A 21,158-nucleotide genomic window follows, 5' to 3' on the forward strand; every position below is an offset into this window, starting at 1 on the left:
AGAATAGCCAAACGATTTTAAAAACAAAGAGTATGAGGGGATGTCAATCATTACTGCATACCTCTGTACTTATTAAAAAAAGAAGAATATCACTGAAAAGGCTCTCAATAACATAACATCTAGCTTATAAAAATCCTGAGTTAGGAAGGACATTCCTTACCTCTCAGATTTATATGCATAGGTCCATGAACTCCTTGATTTCATACACCCCATTATTAATATTTCATGAATCTTCCAGATTCATTCATTCACAAATATTTATTGATCATTGCCGATGTGCCCAGTATTTTGCTAGTTGCAGGGAACTGATTGCTAGTTGCAAGATAAACTATTCTTGCTTGCTTTCCTCAAGCAAATCTCTAACGTTGAAGTGAATTACCTAATGTGATAAAAACAGTAAGTGGCAGTGTGCGGTCTTCTAACTCTAAATCCAATCTTTGAGGTAAACAAGGTTGGGAATTAGGAGAGATCTAGCAGATAGTATTTTAAAAGATAGAATAAAACTCTGGAGGAAGAGTTTATTAGCAAAGACATTTAGGCCTGGACATGTGGGAGGGTTTCAGTGAGGGGGTAGGAGATATCAAAAACACACTCTCTTCCTTTTGGGATAAAAATACTCTAAAACTAATTATGGTGATGTTAGCACTACTCAGTAAAGTTGCTAAAAATCATCAAATTGTATACTTAAAATAGATGAATTTTATAATATGTAAAATGTAACTCAATAAAGCTGTTAAAATATTTTTTTTAGCTGTGACATGTAAAAAGCTTGGAAGACATCACTCCCACACTCAAAATGGTAAAAACATTGAACAAACTGAAAATCAATGAGATTTCTTAAGTCCATCAAAGAAGTAAGGTTACAGGGCAAACTACCTCCCCACTGCCCTCTAAATCTGGAAAGACTGGCAAATACAAAGAATCAGAGCCAAGATCAGTTTACCTGAAGCAGAAGCCACCGGAACGATAAATGGGTAGAAACACTTGGATGGTAATTTTGAGAAATTTCTGGAAGCTGAGTGTACTAGCTTGAGGTTTAAACTCTTAGAGGCCTAGTCCCTATGGAAGCCAATACTTTGCAGATTTACCTCCCGGAGCTTCACCAGGTTCTTTTCTTGAGGATCAGAGAAAAATTTCTATCTGTATTTGGAGAAGAGGGAGGGGAAGAGTAACCATTTTGAATATACTCAGAATTCCTCCATAACAAAAGCCTACCCTCCCAGGGGAGGAGGTGGAGCAATATGGTGGAATAGAAGGGCTCCATCAGTCATGCCCCACTCACCACAAAGACACAATTTAAGAACTGTTCACACACAAAAAAGCACCCTCATAAGAAACACAAACTGGGTGACCACTCACAGTACATGGTTTTAACTTGATATTGCTGAAAGAGGTACAGAAGAGGTAGCATTAACAGTCTTAAATTGCTGATGGCACTGCCCCCTACATCCTAGCAGTGGTGGCGTGGTTTGGACAGCATTTCTGGGTGCTGTGGGAGGGAGAGCACAGCAATTGTGAGACATTGAACTCAGTACTGTCTTGTTATAGTAGAAAGAAAAACTGGAACAAATTGAGCTAACACCTGCCCACGGAGGAAGCATTTAAAGTAGCCCTAGCCAGAGGGTAATTGCCCATCCAGCTGTTGGAACTTGAGTTCCCACAAGCCTCGCCACCATGGGCTAAAGTGCTATGGGGCCCAAAATGAACTTGAAAGGCAGTCCAGGCCACAAGGACTGCAACTCTTACATGAGTCCTAGTTCTGAACTGGGCTCAGAGATAGTGGACTGGTGGGGGCATACGACCTACTGAAACACCAGTTGGAGTGGCTAAGGGAGTGCTGGCATCACCCCTCCCCTAACCTCAGGCTGCATAGCCAGTGGCTCCAAAAAAGAATTCTTCCTTCTGCTTGAGGGGAGGAGAGGGAAGAGTGGGAAGAACTTGTTCTTCCATCTTGGATACCAGCTGAGTCACAGCATGTTAGGGGATGAGTCAAAGACATGAGGCTTTAACTCCCAGACAACTTTTCTAGACACATTCTGGGCCAGAAGGGAACACACTGCTTTGAAGGATCTAGTTCTTGCAGAATTAATTACCTGCTAACTGAAGAGCTCTTGGGCCTGGAATAATTAGCAGTGATACCCACATCAAATGCCTTGGATAAGACTCAGACTTGCTGGCTTCAGGTGAGACTATGCACATTCCAAGCTGTGGTGGCTACAGGGCAAGCCCCCTTCTGCTTGAGAAAAACAGAAAGAAAAGTAAGGAGGACTTTGTCTTGCACCTTAGGTACCACCTCGGCCACAAGGATGTAGAGTACCAAGTGGGCTCTTGGGGTCCCTGATTCTAATATTTGGCTCTTTGATGGCATTTATATACCTGCCTTGGGCCAGAGGGGAGTGTATTGCCCAGAAGGGTGGGTCCCAGGCCAAGCAGTGTTCGCTGCAAGCTGACTGAAGAGCCCATGGGCCTTAAGGGAACATTGGCGGAAGTCTGGCAGTATTTCCAATGAGCCTGTGGTGGCAGCGGCTATGTAATGAGGTTCCTCTGCCTTTGGAAAGGGGAGGGAAGAGTGAGAAAGACTGCATTTTGTGGTTTGAGTGCCAGCTTAGCTGCAATACAATAGAACACCAGGTAGACTTCTAACGTTTTTGACACTAGTTCCTGGCTCCCTGACAGCACCTCTGGATCTGCCTGGAGCCTGGAGGAACACATTGCCCTGAAAGGAAGGACATAGGGCTGGCTGGCTTTACTACCTGCTGATTTTAGAGGCCCAGGGCCTTGAGCAAACATAGACAGTAGCCAGGGAATGGTTACAGCAGGCCTTGGGTAAGACCCAGTACTGTGCTGGCTTCAGGTCTGACCCAGTACAGTTATAGTAGTGGTGGTCTTCGGGTGCTTATGTCACTTCACTCCCAGCTTCAGATGGCTCAGAACAGTGAGAGAGAGACTCTTGTACGTTTGGGAAAAAGCAAGGGAAAAGAACAAGAGTCTCAGTCTGGAAACCTAGAGAATTCTCTCAGATTTTGTCCAAGACCATCAAGGTGGTACCTTTATCAGTCTGTAAGAAGCACAACATTACTAGGCTTGGGCTTCCCCACTACAGTAGATACAGCTTAGATCACAACACCCAATTCCTTTTGAATACCTTGAAAGCCTTCCCAAGAAGGATGGGCACAAATGAGCCCAGACTGCAAGCAATAATAAATACCTAACTCTTTAATGCTTAGATGCAGATGAAGTTCTAAAAGTTTCAAGGCAATCCAGGAAAACATCACCTTACCAAATAAAATAAATAAGGAACCAGGGACCAGTCCTGGAGAAACAGAGATATGTGACATTTCAGACACAGAATTCAAAATGGCTGTGCTGAGGAAACTCATAGAAACTCAAGATAACACAGAGGAAATTCAAAATTCTACCAGGTAAATTTAATAAAAAGAGTGAAATAACTAAAAAGAATCCAGCAGAAATTCTGGAGCTGAGAAATGCAACTGACATACTGAATAATGCATCAGGGTCTTTTAATAGCAGAATTGATCAAGCAGAAAAAAGAATTAGTGAGTGTCAAGACAGGCTATTTGAAAATATGCCATCAGAGAAGACAAAAGAAAAAATAATAAAAACGAATGAAGCATGCTTAAGGATCTAGAAAATAGCTTCAAAAGGGCAAATCTAAGAGTTATTGACCTTAAAGAAGAGGTAGAAAAAGAGATGGGAGTAGAGAATTTATTCAAAGGGATAATTACAGAGACCTTCCCAAACATAAAGAAAGATATAAATATCCAAGTACAAGAAGATTAAAAAACAACAAGCATATTTAAACCAAACAAGTCTACCTCAAGACATTTAATAATCAAACTCCTAAAGATCAAGGATAAAAAAAAGAATCCTAACAGCAGCAAGAGAAAACAAATAACATGTGAATGGAGCTCCAATACATGTAAGCAGCAGACTTTTCAGTGGAAACCTTACAGGCCAGAAGAGAGTGGCATGACATATTTAAAGCACTGGAGGAAAAAAATAATTTACCCTACAATAGTATATTCAGCAAAAATGCTCTTCAAACATGAAGAAAAAATATTTTCCCAGACAAAAAAAAAAAAAAATGCTGAGCGATTTCATCAACACTAGACCTATCCTACAAGAAATGCTAAAAGTAATACTTCAATCAGAAAGAAAAGGATCCCAGCACTCTGGGAGGCCGAGACGGGCGGACCACGAGGTCAGGAGATCGAGACCATCCTGGCTAACACGGTGAAACCCCGTCTCTGCTAAAAATACAAAAAAAACTAGCTGGGTGTGGGCGTGGTGGCGGGTGCCTGTAGTCCCAGCTACTCGGGAGGCTGAGGCAGGAGAATGGCGTGAACCCGGGAGGCGGAGCTTGCAGTGAGCCAAGATTGCGCCACTGCACTCCAGCCCAAGGGACGGGGTAAGACTCTGTCTCTCCGCCTCAAAAAAAAAAAAAAAAAAAAAAAGAAAGAAAGAAAGAAAAGGATACGCAGAATAATGAACCTAGACCCCCATCTCTCACTCTATACAAAAATCAAATGAAAATGGATTAAAGACTTAAATCTAATACCTCAAACTATGAAACTACTATAAGAAATCATTGGCAGAAATCTTCAGTACGTTGGTCTGAACAAAGATTTCTTGAGTTATACCCCACAAGCACAGGCTATCAAAGCAAAACTGGACAAATGGGATCACATCAAGTGGAAAAGCTTCTGCACAGTAAAGAAAACAATCAACAAAGTGAAGAGACAACCCACAGAATGAGAGAAAATATTTGCAAACTACCCTTCTGACAAAGGATCAATAACCAGAATAGGTAAGGAGTTCAAATAACTCTATAGAAAAAAAAAAAAACTGATAAACTAATCAAAAAATGGACAAAAGATTTAGATAGACATTTCTCAAAAGAAGGCATACAAATGGCAAACAGATACATGAAAAAGTTCCCAACATTACTGATCATCAGAGAAATACAAGTCAAAACCACAATGAGATATTATCAAGTTATAATGGCTTATATCCAGAGACAGCCAATTACCAATGCTGACGAGGATGTGGAGAAAAGGGAGCCCTTGCACACTGTTGGTGGGAACGTAAATTAGTGCAACCACTATGGATAACAGTTTGGAGATTCCTCAAAAAATAAAAAATGAAAATAGATCCATATGATCCAACCATCTCATTATTGAGTATATACCCAAAAGAAAGGAAATCAGTATATTGAAGGGATATCTGCACTCTAATGTTTGTTACAGCACTGTTCACAACAGCCAAGATTTGGAAATAATCTAAGTGTCCATCAACAGATGAATGGATAAAGAAAACCTGATACATATACACAATGGAATACTATTCGGCCACAAAAAGAATAAGATCCTGTCATTTGCAACAATATGAATGGAACTGAAGGTCATTGTGTTAAGTGAAATAAGCCAGGCACATAAAGACAAACATCACATATTCTCACCTATTTGTGGGATCTAAAAATCAAAAGGATTGGAATTACGAAGACAGACATTAGGAGGTTGGTTACTAGAGCCTGGGAAGGATAGTTGGGGGGTATGGGGGGAGGTGCTGATGGTTAATGAATACAAAAATATAGTTAGAAAGAATAAATAAAACCTACTATTTGATAGCACAACAGGGTGACTATAGTCAATAATAATTTCATTGTACATTTAAAAATAACTAAAAGAGTATAATCGGATTGTTTGTAACCCAAAGGATAAATGCTTGAGAAGGTAGATACCCCATTCTCCATGATGTGATTATTACTCATTACATGCCTGTATCAACCATCTCATGTACCCCATAAATATATACACCTACTATGTACTTACAAAAATAAAAAATTATAAAAAGAAAAAAAAATCCTGCCATGCAAGGGGAACTACATTACCAGAGTCTTACCTGATGTAGGGGAGGGGCAATTGGCCAGATCTAGCCCTCTCTATCCTCCCTGCCACAGATAAGGGGACAAGGGGGAAGAAAAAAGACTAGTCCCTGAGAAAACTTAACACTAAGGAAAGACAGCTGTCATTCAGTATTAACAGGTGATTAGTTCCTAGAACCTTTTCACCTATGGATACCAAAATCCAGGGACACTTGAGTTTTTTAAATATAAAATTGCATGGTATTTGCATATAACCTATGTACTTCTTCCTGTATATTTTAAAGCATTTCTAGATTACTTACAATACTGAACACAATGTAAATGCTGTGTAAATATAGTAGTTATACTGTATTTCTCTTTGAGATAAATCTTGCTATATTGCCTAGGTTAGCCTCGGACTTCTGGGCTCAAGTTTTCCTCCTGCCTTTGGGTCCTGAGTAGCTGGAACTGTAGTCATGTGCCACTGTATCTGGCTTGCTTATAAATTTGTATTATTTTAAATTATTTTGAATATTTCAATTGAAAATTGGTTGACTCTACAGATACAGAAACTGTGACTACAGAAGGCCAACTGTACTGCTGAAGGTCACAGCCCAGGAACTCAAGCTGAACACTAAAAATGAGATCTTATCATAAGATTATAGAAAGCTTCTCATCAATAGCACTTTACTATCTGTATTAGTCTATTCTCACATTGCTATAAAGAACTACCTGAGACTGGGTAATTTATAAAGAACAGAAGTTTAATTGACTCACGCTTCTACAGGCTTAACAGGAAGCATGGCTGAGAGGCCTCAGGAAACTTACAATCATGGTGGAAGGGTGGAGGGGAAGCAAGCACGTCTTCACATGGTGGCAGGAGAGAGAGAGAGACAGAGACAGACAGAGAGAGACAGAGAGCAAGAGAGCAAAGGGGGAAGTGCTACACACTTTCAAACAACCAGATCTCATAAGAACTCTATTTTGAGAACTCCAAGGGGGAATTCTGCCCCCATGATTCTATCACCTCCCACCAGCCCCCTCCTTCAACACTAGGAATTATAATTTGACATAAGATTTGGGTGGGGTCACAGAGCCAAACCATATCATTCCACCCCAGCCCCTCCCAAATGTCATGTCCCTCTCACATTTCAAAACACAATCATGCCCTCCCAACAGTCTCCTAAAGTCTTAAGTCATTCTATCATTAACTCAAAAGTTCAAGTCCAAAGTCTCATTTAAGACGACAAGTCCCTTCTGCCAATGAATCTGTAAAATCAAAAACAAGTTGGTTACTTCCAAGATACAATGAGGGTATAGGCACTAGGTAAGACCAAAAGGGAGAAATTGGCCAAAACAAAGGGGCTACAGGTCCCATGCAAGTCTGAAACCTGGCAGGGTAGTTATTAAATCTTAGAGCTCCAGAATAATCTCCTTTGACTCCATTGCTCACATCCAAGTCACATTGACACAAAGGGTGGGCTCCTAAGGCCTTGGTCAGCTTCACCCCTATAGCTCTGCAGGGTACAGCCTTCGTGACTGCTTTCATGGGCTGGTGTTGAGTGCCTGCAGCTTTTTCAGGTGCACATCGCAAGATGTCAGTGGATCTACTATTCTGGGTTCTGAAGGATGGTAGCCCTCTTCTCACAGCTCCACTAGGCAGGCCCCAGTGGGAAACTGTGTGGGGGCTTCAACCCTCTATTTCCCCTCTGCAGTGCCCTAGTAGAGGTTTTCCACGAGGGCTCTGCCCCTGCAGCAGACTTCTGCCTGTACATCTAGGCATTTCCATACATCCTCTGAAATCTAGGCAGAGGTTCCCACACCTCACCTCTTGCCTTTTGCACACCTGCAGGCCCAACACCATGTGGAAGCTGCCAAGGCTTGGGGCTCTCACCCTCTGAAGCCATGACCTGAGCTGTACCTTGGCCTCTTTTAGCCATGGCTGGAGCTGGAGCAGCTGAGATGCAGGACACCATGTCCTGAGGCTGTGCAGAGCAGGTGAGTCATGGGCCTGGCCCCTGAAACCATATTTTCCCTCCTAGGCCTCTAGGCCTGTGATGGGAGGGGCTGCTGTGAAGGTCTCTGAAATGTCCTGGAGACATTTTCCCCATTGTCTTCACTATTAACATTTGACTCCTCTTTATTTATGCAAATTTCTTCAGCAAGCTTGACTTTCTCCCCAGAAAATAGGTTTTTCTTTTCTACCACATGGCCAGGCAGCGAATTTTCCAAACTTTTATATTCTGCTTCCATTTTAAATATAAGTTCTCTTTGCTTATGCAAATGAGCTGGGCTTTTAGAGCAACCAGGCCACATCTTGAATGCTTTGCTACTTAGAAATTTCTTCTACCAGGTACCCTAAATCATCTCTCTTGTGTTCAAAATTTTAGAGATCCATGGAGCAGGGGCACAATACTGTCAGTCTCTTTGCTAAAGCATAGCAAGTGTGACTTTTGCTCTAGTTCCCAATAAGTTTTTCATCTCCATCTGATACCACCCAGCCTGGACTTCAGTGTCCATATCACTATCAACATTTTGGTCACAATCATTCAACGCGTCTCTGGGAAGTTCCAAACTTTCCCACATCTTCTTGTCTTCTTCTGACCCCTCCAAACTGTTCCAGCCTCTGCCTATTACCCAGTTCCAAAGTTGATTTCACATTTTCAGGTATCTTTATAGCAATGCCCCACTTCTCTTATACCAATTTTCTATATTAGTCCCTTCTCACACTGCTATAAAGAATTACCTGAGACTGGGTAATTTATAAAGAAAAGAGGTTTAATTGACTCACACTTCCACATGCTGTACGGGAAGCATGGCTGGGAGGCCTCATGGAACTTAGAATCATGGTGGAAGGGTGGAGGGGAAGCAAGTATATCTTTACATGGTGGCAGAAAAGAGAGAGAGCATGAAGAGGAAAGTGCTACACACTTTAAAACAACCATATCTTGTGAGAATTCTATCATTAAAACAGCAAGGGAGAAGTTTACCCTCATCATTCTATCACCTCCCACCAGGCCCCTCCTTCAACATGGGGAATTACAATTCAACGTGAGATTTGGGTGAGAACACAGAGTGAACCCATACCACTATCACATCAGCAAAGCTACAGTATAGTATCAGTGGATTACAATGAAGAGAGGTACAATACACAAACTCAACTTAAGGAATCCTTAGGTAAGCCAAGACAAGAGGGGAGTAAAACACACACAAAAAAACTAGAGGCAACGAAAATCTTTGGCATCTACAGCCACAGTAAATAAACATTAAACACAGCGGAATGCCTAGTTAGATTACCATAAAACCTCACACCAAAAGCCTAATTACCCCTGTTCCTATTACCCAATACATTATGTCTGGCTTTCAACAAAAAGTTACAAGGCATGCTCGAAGCCAAGAAAAAAATATAGTCTGAAGAGACAAAGTAAGCATCAGAAATTGACTTAGATATAGCACAGATTTTGGAATTATCAGATGGTGAATTTAAAATAACTATGATTAATATATTAAAGAACTTGAAGAAGAAGTTGACAACATACAAGAACAGGTGAAGAATATAAGCAAAGAGATGGAAACTTTGGGAATTAAAAGAAATGTGAAGAACTAAAATCTTATAAAAGAAATGAAGAATGCCATTAATGAGCTTATCAGCAGACTAGACATTGCCAAGGCAAGAATCAATAAACTTGAGATATGTTAATAAAAACTTTCCAAACTGAAATGTAAACATCTTTTAAAAAGAACAAATATGAATATCTTAATAAACTAGGAATACTGGAGAACATTTTCAACTTGATTAAAAATAGCTATAAAAAATCTATAGCAAATATCGTAATGCTGAGAAACTCAAAGCTTTCCCACCAAGGAACAACATCCCCTTTTACCACTGCGATTTTAGCATCATACTGGAAGTTTTAGCTAATGCAATAAGACAGGAAACAGAAAAAAAGGTATACAGATTGGGAAGGAAAAAATGAAGCTGTTTGTTCATAATTTTCGTGATCATCTATGCAGAAAATTCAAGAGTTGAAAAAACACCCAACTCCTAGAAAAAATAAGTGATTATAGCAGGGTTGCAGATTATAAAGTTAATACACACAAGTCAATTGCTTTTCTATATACCAGCAGTGAACAACAAGAATTTGAAATTTAAAAATACAATAGCATTTACATTAGTGCCCCAAAAAATGAAATAACTCGGTAGAAATTTAACAAAATATATATAAGATCTATATTAGGAAAAGTAGAAAAGTCTGCTAAAAGAAATCAAAGAACTAAATAAATGAAGAGATAGTTCATGTTCATAGATGGGAAGACTCAATATTGTCAATAAATAAGTTTTTCCAAACTTGATTTATGGGCTCAATGCAATAGCAATAAAGTCTCAGCAGGTTATTCTGCTGATGCTGAAAAACTGATTCTAAATTTTATATGGAGAGGCAAAAAATCCAGAATAGCCAACACAATGTTGAAGGATAACAAAGTTTGAGAATTGACACTACCTAATTTCAAGACTTACCATAAAGCCACAGTAACTCAGACAGTGTGGTACTGATGAAATAATAGACACACAGATCAATGGAACAGAATGGGGGCTCAAAAATAGACCCACATTAATATAGTCAACTGATCTTTGACAAAGACCCACATAAATATAGTCAACTGACATTTGACAAAGGAGCAAACAACTAGACATTCAAATGCAATGCAATTAAATAAAATAAATGTAGACACAGACTCTCTTAGTTCATTTGTGTCACTATAAAGAAATACCTGAGGCCGAGGAATCTAAAAAAAAAAAGTTATTTGGCTCATCATTCTGCAAACTGTACAAGAAGCCTGTCACCGACATCTGCTTCTGATGAGGTCTTCATGGTGGAAGGTAAAGGGAACCACTTGTCACATGGTGAGAGAGGAAGCGAGGTGTGTGTGTGGGAGTTTCCAGACTCTTTTTAACAATCAGTTATTTTGGGAACTAAGCGTGAGAACATACCCCCTCAAGAATGGGCACCAAGCCATTCATGAGAGATTTGCCCCCGTAACCCAAACACCTCTCAGCAGGCACCACATCAAACATTGGGTATCAAATTTAAACATGAGATGTGGCAGAGTCAAACAAACCATATCCAAACCATAGCACAGATTTTAACCCTTCACAAAAATTGACTCAAAATGCATAATAGACCTAAATATAAAATACAAACTATAAAACTCAGATAATAGACCTAAATATAAAATACAAACTATAAAAATCTTATAAGATAAAATAGAAGAAAACCTAGATAACCTGGGGGTTGGCAATGACTTTGCTGATACAATACCCAAGACACACTCCATGAAAGAAAGTATTGATAATCTGGACTTCAATAAAATTAATAATTTCTGCTCTGCAAATGACACTGTTAAGAGACTGAGAAGACAAATCATAGACTAGGAAAAAATAATTCAAAATTTATATCAGATAAAACACACCTCTAAAATATACAAAGAACTCTTAAAACTCAATGGAAACAGGATTCAATTAAAAATTGGGCAAATAACTCACCGAAAACCATATTGATGGCAAATAAGTACATAATAAGATGTTCCACATCATATGTTATTAGGAAAATACACATTAAAGCAATAATGAATAGCACCACACACTTATTAGAATGGCTAACATCCAGAGTACTGAGAACACCAAATTCTTATGAGGATGTAGAGCAACAGGGACTCTCATTCATTACTGGTAAGAATGCAAAATGATATAGCCACTTTGAAAGATAGTTTGCTGGTTTCTTACAAAACTAAATATACTTTTATCATGTGATCCAGCAACCATGCTCCTTGTTATTTACTCAAAGGAGTTGAAAACTTATGCCCACACAGAAACCCACACACAGATGTTTATAGCAGCTTTACTTATAATTGCCCATATTTGGAAGCAACCAATATGTCATTTAGGAGCTGAATGAATAAACTGTGTTTTATCCAGACAATGGAACATTATTCAGGAATAAAAATGAGTAATTTATCAAGAAATGAAAAGACATAGAAGAAAGTTAAATGCACATTTCTATGTGAAAAAAAGCCAATCTGAAAGACTGCATACTATATAACACTCTGGAAAGGGTAAATCTATGGAGACGGTAAAAATATCAGTGGTTGCTAAGGGTTACTGGGGAAGGAAAGATGAATAGCCAAAGTATAGAGGATCTTTAGTGCAGTGAAACTTCTCTTTATGACATTATAATGGTGAATACGTGTCACTCTAATTTGTCCATACCTACAGAATATGCAACACCAAGAGTAAACTTTATGTAAACTATGGACTCTGTCTGGAAATGATGTTTTAATGTAGGTTCATCGACTGTAATAAACAAACCACTTGGGTGGTAGATATGACAACAGGGGAGGCTATACATGTGTGTGTGCAGGGGACATGTGGGAAATCTCTGTACCTTCTGCTCTATTTTGCTGTAGACCTGAAACTATCTAGAGAATAACACAAAAATATAGAACAGAATATCAATGAACTGTGAAAAAATTACAAAAGGGGTAAAATAGATGCAATGAGAAAATGAAGAGAAAAGGGAAGAAAAAGGAATAGAAAAAAAAGTGATAATATCTGAAAACATTCCAAAATTAATGACAGACATGAAACCACAGTTCCAGGAAGCTCACAGAGTGCCAAGCAAGACAAATATAAAAAAGAGAGAAAAATCAAAACCTAGGCATGTAGTATTCAAACTTTAGAAACTCAAAAACAAAGAGAAACTCTTAAAAGAAGCCAGAACAAAATTAAAACCTTACTCGAGAAGAACAAGTATAAAGGTTACATCATACTTCTAGTCAGGAACCATACAAACAAGATGAGAATGGATATTTAAAGTGTTGAAAGAAAAAAAGAACTACCAGTCTAGAAATCTGTATCCAGAGAAATCATATTTCAAAAGTAAAGGAGAAATAGACTTTCTCAAAGTAAAACTGATGAACCAGTACATCTTCCCTGAAATACTTGTTAGGAGAAGTTCTTCAGAGAGAAGCAAAATGGTATGTGTTAGAAACTCAGATCCACATAAAGGAAGAACATCCGAGAAGGAATAAATAAAGATTGTTGGCCGGGCACGGTGGCTCACGCCTGTAATCCCAGCACTTTGGGAGGCCGAGATGGGCGGATCACGAGGTCAGGAGATCGAGACCATCCTGGCTAACACGGTGAAACCCCGTCTCTACTAAAAATACAAAAAATCAGCCAGGCGTGGTGGCGGGCGCCTGTAGTCCCAGCTACTCGGGAGGCTGAGGCAGGAGAATGGCGTGAACCCGGGAGGCGGAGCTTGCGGTGAGCCGAGATCGCGCCACTGCAGTCCAGCCTGGGCAACAGTGTGAGACTCCGTATCAAAAAAAAAAAAAAAAAAAAAAAAAAAAAAAAAAAAGATTGTCATGGTTTGAATGTTCCCTCTAAAACTCAGGTGTTGCCCACGTAATACTATTAGGAGGTGGGAAATTTAAAAGGTAATTAGGCTATGAGAGGCCCTCCTTTATGAATGAGATGAAGACTTTTATAAAAGAGGTTTAGTGCAACATTTAGCTAGCTTGCCTTTATACGTGTTGCTGCATTCCTCTCCTCCAGAGGATGCAGCCATCATCAGACAACTGAACCTATTAGTGTCTTAATCTTGAAGTCTCCAGAAGTATGAGAAAGTAAATTTTATTTTATAAATTACCCAGACTGTGGTATTCTTTCATAGCAGCACAAATTGGCTAAGACAGAAATTGGCACCAGAAGTGGGCTGTTAATATAACAAATATCTAAAAATGTGAAAGTGCCTTTGGAACTGGGTAATGGGCAAAGACTGAAACAGTTTTGAAGCAAATACAAACAAAAGTCTGTATTGCCATAAAAAGAGCATTAAGGGCAATCCTGGTGAGGGCTCAAAAGAAGAGAAGAGCTTTAAAGAAAACCTTAATTTTCTTAGAGATGACTTAAGTTGTGACTGTGGAGATTATTCTGATAAGGTCTCAGATGAAAATGAAGTATATCTTACTGAAAACTGAAGGAAAGGTCAGTCTTATTATAAATTGGCAAATAACCCGGCTGAATTATGTCTGTATCCTAGGGCTTAATGAAAGGCAGAAGTTAAGAGCAACGAACTGTGATATTTGGCAGAAGAAATCTCTAAACACTAAAGTATCCAGGATGCTGCATGGCTTCTCTTTACTCCTTATAGTAAAATGAAATAAGAGAGACATTATTTAAAGATGAAATTTATAATTTAAAGGGAAGCAAAATGTAAAGATCCAGAAAAGTCTCAGCCTGGCCATGTAAAGAATAAAAATAAACATGTTTAAGAGATAAAACTCAAGTTGTGGTCAGGCAACCATTTGATAAGGAGATTAGTATGGCTAAAGAAAATCCAGGTGCTATTCATCAAGACAACGGGAGAATGATGGTCAAGGCATTTCAGAGGTCTTCACAGCTTCCCCTCCCATCAGAGGCAGTGACTTAGGGGCAGAATGGTTTTGGAGGATGGGTCTAGGGTTCCTGTTGGGCCTTGAGGCTTGCTGCCATGGCTGTCTCAGGTCTCTGCTTCTTGCATTCTGGTGCAGCACTCTTTGGCTACTCTAGCCATAGCTCAAGTGGGCCCAGGTGCAACTCAGGTGCTGCTCTGAAGGGTGCCAGTGGTGAACCTTAGTGGCATCCACGTGGGTTTATCTGCAGGTGCACAGTGTGCTATGGTTTGGCTGTGTCCCCACTCAAATCTCACCTTGAATTGTAATAATCCCCATGTGTCAAGGGCGGCACCAAGTGGAGATAATTGAATCACGAGGCTGGTTTCCCCTGTACTGTTCTCATGGTAGTGACTAAGTCTCCTGAGATCTGATAGTTTTATAAATGGGAGTTCCCCTGCACAAGCTCTCTTGCCTGCCACCATGTAATTCGTGACTTCGCTCGTCATTTGTCTTCCACCTGATTGCAAGGCCACCCCAGCCACATAGAACTGTGAGTCAATTAAAACTCTTTCCTTTATAAATTACCCAGTCTTGGGTACGTTTTTATTAACAGCATGAGAACAGATGAATACAGAGTGCAAGAGCTATCAAGGTATGGCCTCCTCTACCTAAATTTCCAATAATGTCTCAGACAGCCTCGGGGCCCAGGCAGAGACATGCTGCAGTGGAGGTGCCTCACAGAGCCTGCACTAGAGCAATGTCTAGTGGAGTCATGGGGTCAGGGCTGCCCCCAAGACCTCAGAACTGTACAGCCACAAATGCAGCACTAGCCTGGGAAAATCACAAACATGTGACTTTAATGCACCAGAGCTAAGGGGTGTGCTGCACCCAACAAAGCTGTGGGGATGGGACTGCCCAAGTCCTTAGGTGTCAATCCCTGCCCCAGTGTGTCCAGGAAGCAAAACATGAAATCAAAGCAGATTATCATTAAGCCTTAAGATTTAATGTTGTTTGCCCTGTTGGATTTTGGATTTACTTGGGACCTGTTACCCTTTCTTCTTTTCTAGTTCTCCCTTTTGGAATCAGAATGTTTGTCCTTTTCCTGCACCAGCACTGTATTTTGGCAACACATAGCTTATTTGATTTCACAGGCTCACAGCTGGGGGGAAATTTGTCTGGGGATTAATTGTGCCTTGAATCTCACCCCTATCTGATTTAGGTGATAGCTAGATGAAACTCTGGACATTAGCCTTTAAAGTTGTTGCTGGAATTAGTTAAGACTTTTGGGGCTATTGAGATGGAATGAAATGGATGTATTTTTTATGTGAGAAAGACTTAAATTTTAGGGGCCAGGGGCAGAATTTCATGGTTTGAGTGTGTCCCCTCCAAAATTCAGTTGTTTCCAATGTGAGTATTAGGAGATGGGCCTTTATGTGGTGTTTAGGCAAGAAGGGCTCCTCCTTCATAAATGAGATTAATGCCATTATAAAAGAGGCTTCACACAGCACTTGGCTCATTTGACCTTCTACTTTCTGCCATGTGAGAACATAGCATTTCTCTCCCCCAGAGGATGGAGCGCTCACCAGACAATCTAACCTGTAGGTACACTGATCTTGGACTTCCCAGCCTCTAGAACTGTGAGAAAATAATTCCTGTTGTTTATAAATTACCCAGTCTATGTTATTCTTTTATAGCAGCACAAATGGACTAAAATAAAGATAAAATCTTTTATTTTTAAAATTCTTAATTGATCCAATAGATTTTGTTTATTCAAAGCAATAATAATAATACTACTAATGTTTTGGTTGATTATAGCATATGAATAAATGAACTGAATGATGGTAATGTAAAGAATGAGAGGGAGAATTTGAGAATACTCTGTTATGAGGTATCTGTACTTCAGCTTGAAGTGGTACAGTATTATTTGAATAAATTAGTTGTTAATGTATATTGTAAACTCTAGAGCAACCACTAAAAAAATTTATGATATGCTATTGACAGGCTAAACAAGGAGAGAAAATGAAATCATGTAAAATACTCAATCAAAACCATAGAAGACAGAAAAAAGTGAGAAGACAAGTAATAAAGAAAAGTGCTGTTATGTTGTTTATTTAGTTTTTATCCTTTTTTGATATATGTGGTTATTACTGTAAACTTCCCTCTTAGTACTGCTTTCATGGTAACCCATGGGTTTTGGTATGTTGTGTTAACATCTTCATTTGTTTCAAGAAACTTTAAAATTTCCTCTTAATTTTTTCATTGATCCAGTGGTCATTCAAGAGCACATTGTATAATTTCCATGGATTTGTATAGTTTCCAAAATTCCTCTTCTTATTGATTTCTAGTTTTACTCTATTGTAGTAGAGAAGATACTTGATATTATTTTTTTTTGAAATTTTTAAGACTTGTTTTGTAGCCTGATATATGATCTGTCCTTGAGAATGATCTATGTGCTGAGGAGAAAAATGTGTATTCTACAGCCTTTAAATGAAATATGCTGTCAATAACTATTAGGTCTCTTGGGTCTATAATGCAAATTAAGTCTGATGTTTCTTTGTGATTTTCTGTTGTGATGACCTATCCAATGCTGAAAGTGAAGTGTTGAGGTCTCCAGCTGTTATTGTACCGGGGTCTATCTCTCTGTTTAGCCCTAATAATATTTGCTTTATATATTTGAGTTCTCCAGTGTTGCATATACATATATATGACTAATATATATAATATAACATACATATATATGCAATTGTTATATCCTCTTGCTAAATTAACTCCTTTATCATTATGTAATGACATTCTCTGTCTCTTTTTACAGTTTTTGTCATGAAATCTGATAAGTGTAGCTTATATCAAGTAAGTATAGCTCTTTCTGCTCTTTTCTGGTTTCCATTTGCATGGAATGTCCTTTTCCATCCCTTATTTTCAGTCTATGTGTCTCTTTATAGGTGAAATATGTTACTTGTAGGCAACAGATCATTGGGCCTTGTTTTTTTTTAATCCATTCGGCCACTCTCTGTCATTTGATTGGAGAGTTTAGCCTATTTACATTCAATGTTCTTATCGATAAGTAAGGGCTTACTCTTACCATTTTGTTATTTATTTTCTGGCTGTTTTGGGGTCTTCTCTTCCTTCTTTTATTTCTTTCTGTCTTTCTTTTAGTGAAGGAGATTTTTCTCTGGTGGTATGTTTTAATCTCCTGCTTTTTGTGTGTGTGTGTGTTGTGTTTTTTGATTTGAGGTTTACTATGGAGCTTGCAAATAATATCTTATAATCATTATTTGAAACTGATGACAACGCTGATTGCATAAACTAACAAGCAAAGAGAGAACTAATAGAAACTACATTTTAACTTTGTTCTTCTGCTTTAAAACTTTTTGTGGTTCCTATTTACATCTTAGGGTACTATGTCTTGAGAAGTTGTAGTTATTATTTTTTATCAATTCATCTTTTAGTTTTTCTACTTAACATGAATAGTTTAAAAATCACAGTTACAGTGTTACATTATTCTGTGTTTTTCTGTGTACATACTATTACCAGTGATTTTGCACCTTCAGATAATTTCTTATTGCTCATAGGTCCTTTTCTTTCAGATTAAAGACTTCTCCTTAGCATTTCTTGTAGGATAGGTCTGGTGTTGATAGAATTCCTCAGCTTTTGTTTTTTCTGGGAAAGTATATTTCTTCATGTTTGAAGGATATTTTCACTGAATATACTATTCTAGGATAAAAGGGTTGTTTTCTCTAATAACCAGTGATAACGAGCCTTTTCTTTCATATGTTTGTTCGTCACATAAATGTCTTCTTTTGAGATACCATCTCACACCAGTTAGAATGGCAATCATTAAAAAGTCAGGAAACAACAGATGTTGGAGAGGATGTGGAGAAATAGGAACACTTTTACACTGTTGGTGGGAGTGTAAATTAGTTCAACTATTGTGGAAGACAGTGTGGCAATTCCTCAAGGATCTAGAACCAGAAATACCATTTGACTCAGCAATCCCATTACTGGGTATATACCCAAAGGATTATAAATCATTCTACTATAAAGACACATGCACACATATGTTTATTGCAGCACTATTCACAATAGCAAAGACTTGGAAACAACCCAAACGCCCATCAGTGATAGACTGGATAAAGAAAATGTGGCACATATACACTATGGAATACTATGCAGCCATAAAAAAGAATGAGTTCATGTCCTTTGCAGGGACATGGATGAAGCTGGAAATCATCATTCTCAGCAAACTAACACAGGAACAGAAAACCAAACACCGCAGATTCTTATTTATAAGTGGGAGTTGAACAATGATAACACATGGACACCGGGAGGGGAACATCACACACTGGGACCTGTCAGGGGTAGGGGGCTAGGGGAGGGATAGCATTAGGAGAAATACCTAATGTAGATGATGGGTTGATGAGTGCAGCAAACCACCACGGCATGTGTGCATGGAATGTAACAAACCTGCACATTCTGCACATGTATCCCAGAACTTAAAGTATATAAAAAAAGGAAAAGGGTTGTTTTCTTTTCTTTTTAGCACTTTAAATATGTCATGTCTCTTTTCCTGGCCTGTAAGGTCTCCAATGAAAAGTCAGCTGTAAGACGTATCGGAGCTTCTTTTTATGTTTTTTCCTTTCTCTTTTAGGATTCTTCCTCTAGACTTGACTCTTGGGAATTTGATTATTAAATGTCTTGAGGTAGCCTCATTTGAGTTAAATCTGATTGGTGTTCTATAACCTTGCTGTACTTGAATATTCATTTTTTTTCTATAGGTTTGGGAAGTTCTCCATTATTATCCCTTTGACTAAAACTTTCTACTCCTATCTCTCTCTTTGTGTCTTCTTTAAGGCCAATAACTTTCAGATTTACTCTCTTTTAACTTCTATTTTAGGGTCAGGGGTACATGGGAAGGTTTATTACACAGGTAAACTCATGTCTTGCTGTACAGATTATTTAATCACTCAGATATTAAGCCCAGTACTCAATAGTTACCTTTCCCGCTCCTCTCCCTTCTCCCACCCTCCACCTTCAAGTAGACCCCAGTGTCTGTTGTTTTCTTCTTTGCATTTGTAAGTTATCATTTAGCTCCCACTTATAAATGAGAACATGTTATATTTGATTTTCTGTTCCTGGAAAAGTTTGCTAAGGATAATAACCTCCAGCTCCATCCATGTTCCAGCAAAAAATATGATCTCATCCTTTTTTGTAGTTGCACAGTATTCCATAGTGTATATGTAACCACTTTATCTTTATCTAGTCTACCATGATGGGCATTTAGGTTGATACCACATCTTTGCTATTGTGAATAGTGCTGCAATGAACGTTCTCATGCATGTGTCTTTATGATAGAATGATTTATATTCCTCTGGGTATATATCCAGTTATGGGATTGCTGAGTTGAACAGTTCTGCTTTTAGCTCTTTGAGAAATCACCATGCTGCCTTCCACAATGGTTGAAGTAATTTACACTCCCACCAACAGTGCATAAGTGTTCCCTTTTTCTCTGCAACCTTGCCAGCATCTGTTATTTTTTGACTTTTGAATAATAATCATTCTGATTGGTCTGAGATGGTATCTCATTGTGGTTTTGATTTACATTCCTCTAATGATCAGTGATATTGAGTGTTCTCCCATATGCTTGTTGGCTGCCTGTATGCTTTCTTTTGAGAAATGTTTGTTCATGTCCTTTGCCCACTTTTTGGTAGGATTGTTTGTTTTTCTCTCGTAAATGTGTTTAAGTTCTTTATAGATGCTGGATATTAGACTTTGTCAGATGCATAGTTAGCAAAAATTATCTCCAATTCTGTAGATTGTCTGCTTAGTCTGTTGATTTCTTTTGCTGTTCAGAAGCTCTTCAGTTTAATTAGATCTCACTTGTCATTTTTTGCTTTTGTTGCGATTGCTTTTGGTGTCTCTGTCATAAAATCTTTGCCCGTTTCTATGTCAAGGATAGTATTGCCTAGGTTATCTTCAAGGGTTTTTATAGTTTTAGGTTTTACAGTTAAGTCTTTAATCCATCTTGAGTTGATTTTCATATATGGTGTAAAAAAGGGGTCCAGCTTCAATCTTCTGCATATGGCTAGCCAGTTATCCCAGCACCAATTATTGAACAGGGAGTCTTTTCCCCATTGCTTGTTTTTGTCAGCTGTGTCAAAGATCAGATGTCATAGGTGTGTGGCCTTATTTCTGGGCTCTCTATTCTGTTCCATTGGTCTATGGGTCTATTTTTGTACCAGCACCTTGCTGTTTTGGTTACTGTAGCCCTATAGTATAGTTTGAAGTTGGGTAACATAATGCCTCCAGCTTTATTCTTTTTGCTTAGGATTGCCTTGGCTATGTGGGCTCTTTTTTGTTTTTTTAACTTTTTTTTTTTAAATAGCTTTTTCCAGTTCTGTGAAGAATGTTGTTGGTAGTTTGATAGAAATAGCATTGAAACTTTAAATTGCTTTGGGCCGTATAGCCTTTTTTATTTTTTTATTTTTTTTACTTGAGATGGGGTTTTGCCCTGTCACCAGGCTGGAGTGCAATCTTGGCTCACTGAAACCTCCACCTCCTGGGTTCAAACGATTCTCCTGGAGTAGCTGGGATTACAGGTGTCTGCCACCATGCCCAGCTAACTTTTGTATTTTGAGTAGAGATGGGGTTTCACCATGTTGGCCAGGCTGGTCTCGAACTGCTGACCTCATGATCCGCCTGCCTTAGCCTCCCAAAGTGCTGGTATTACAGGCGTGAGCCACCGCACCCAGCCTAGCCATTTTAATGATATTGATTTTTCCTATTTATGAGCATGGACTATTTTTTCATTTGTGTCTTCTCTGATTTCTCTGAGCAATGT

Source organism: Pongo pygmaeus, chromosome 2, assembly GCF_028885625.2.
Source record: "Pongo pygmaeus isolate AG05252 chromosome 2, NHGRI_mPonPyg2-v2.0_pri, whole genome shotgun sequence".
NCBI lineage: Eukaryota > Metazoa > Chordata > Mammalia > Primates > Hominidae > Pongo > Pongo pygmaeus.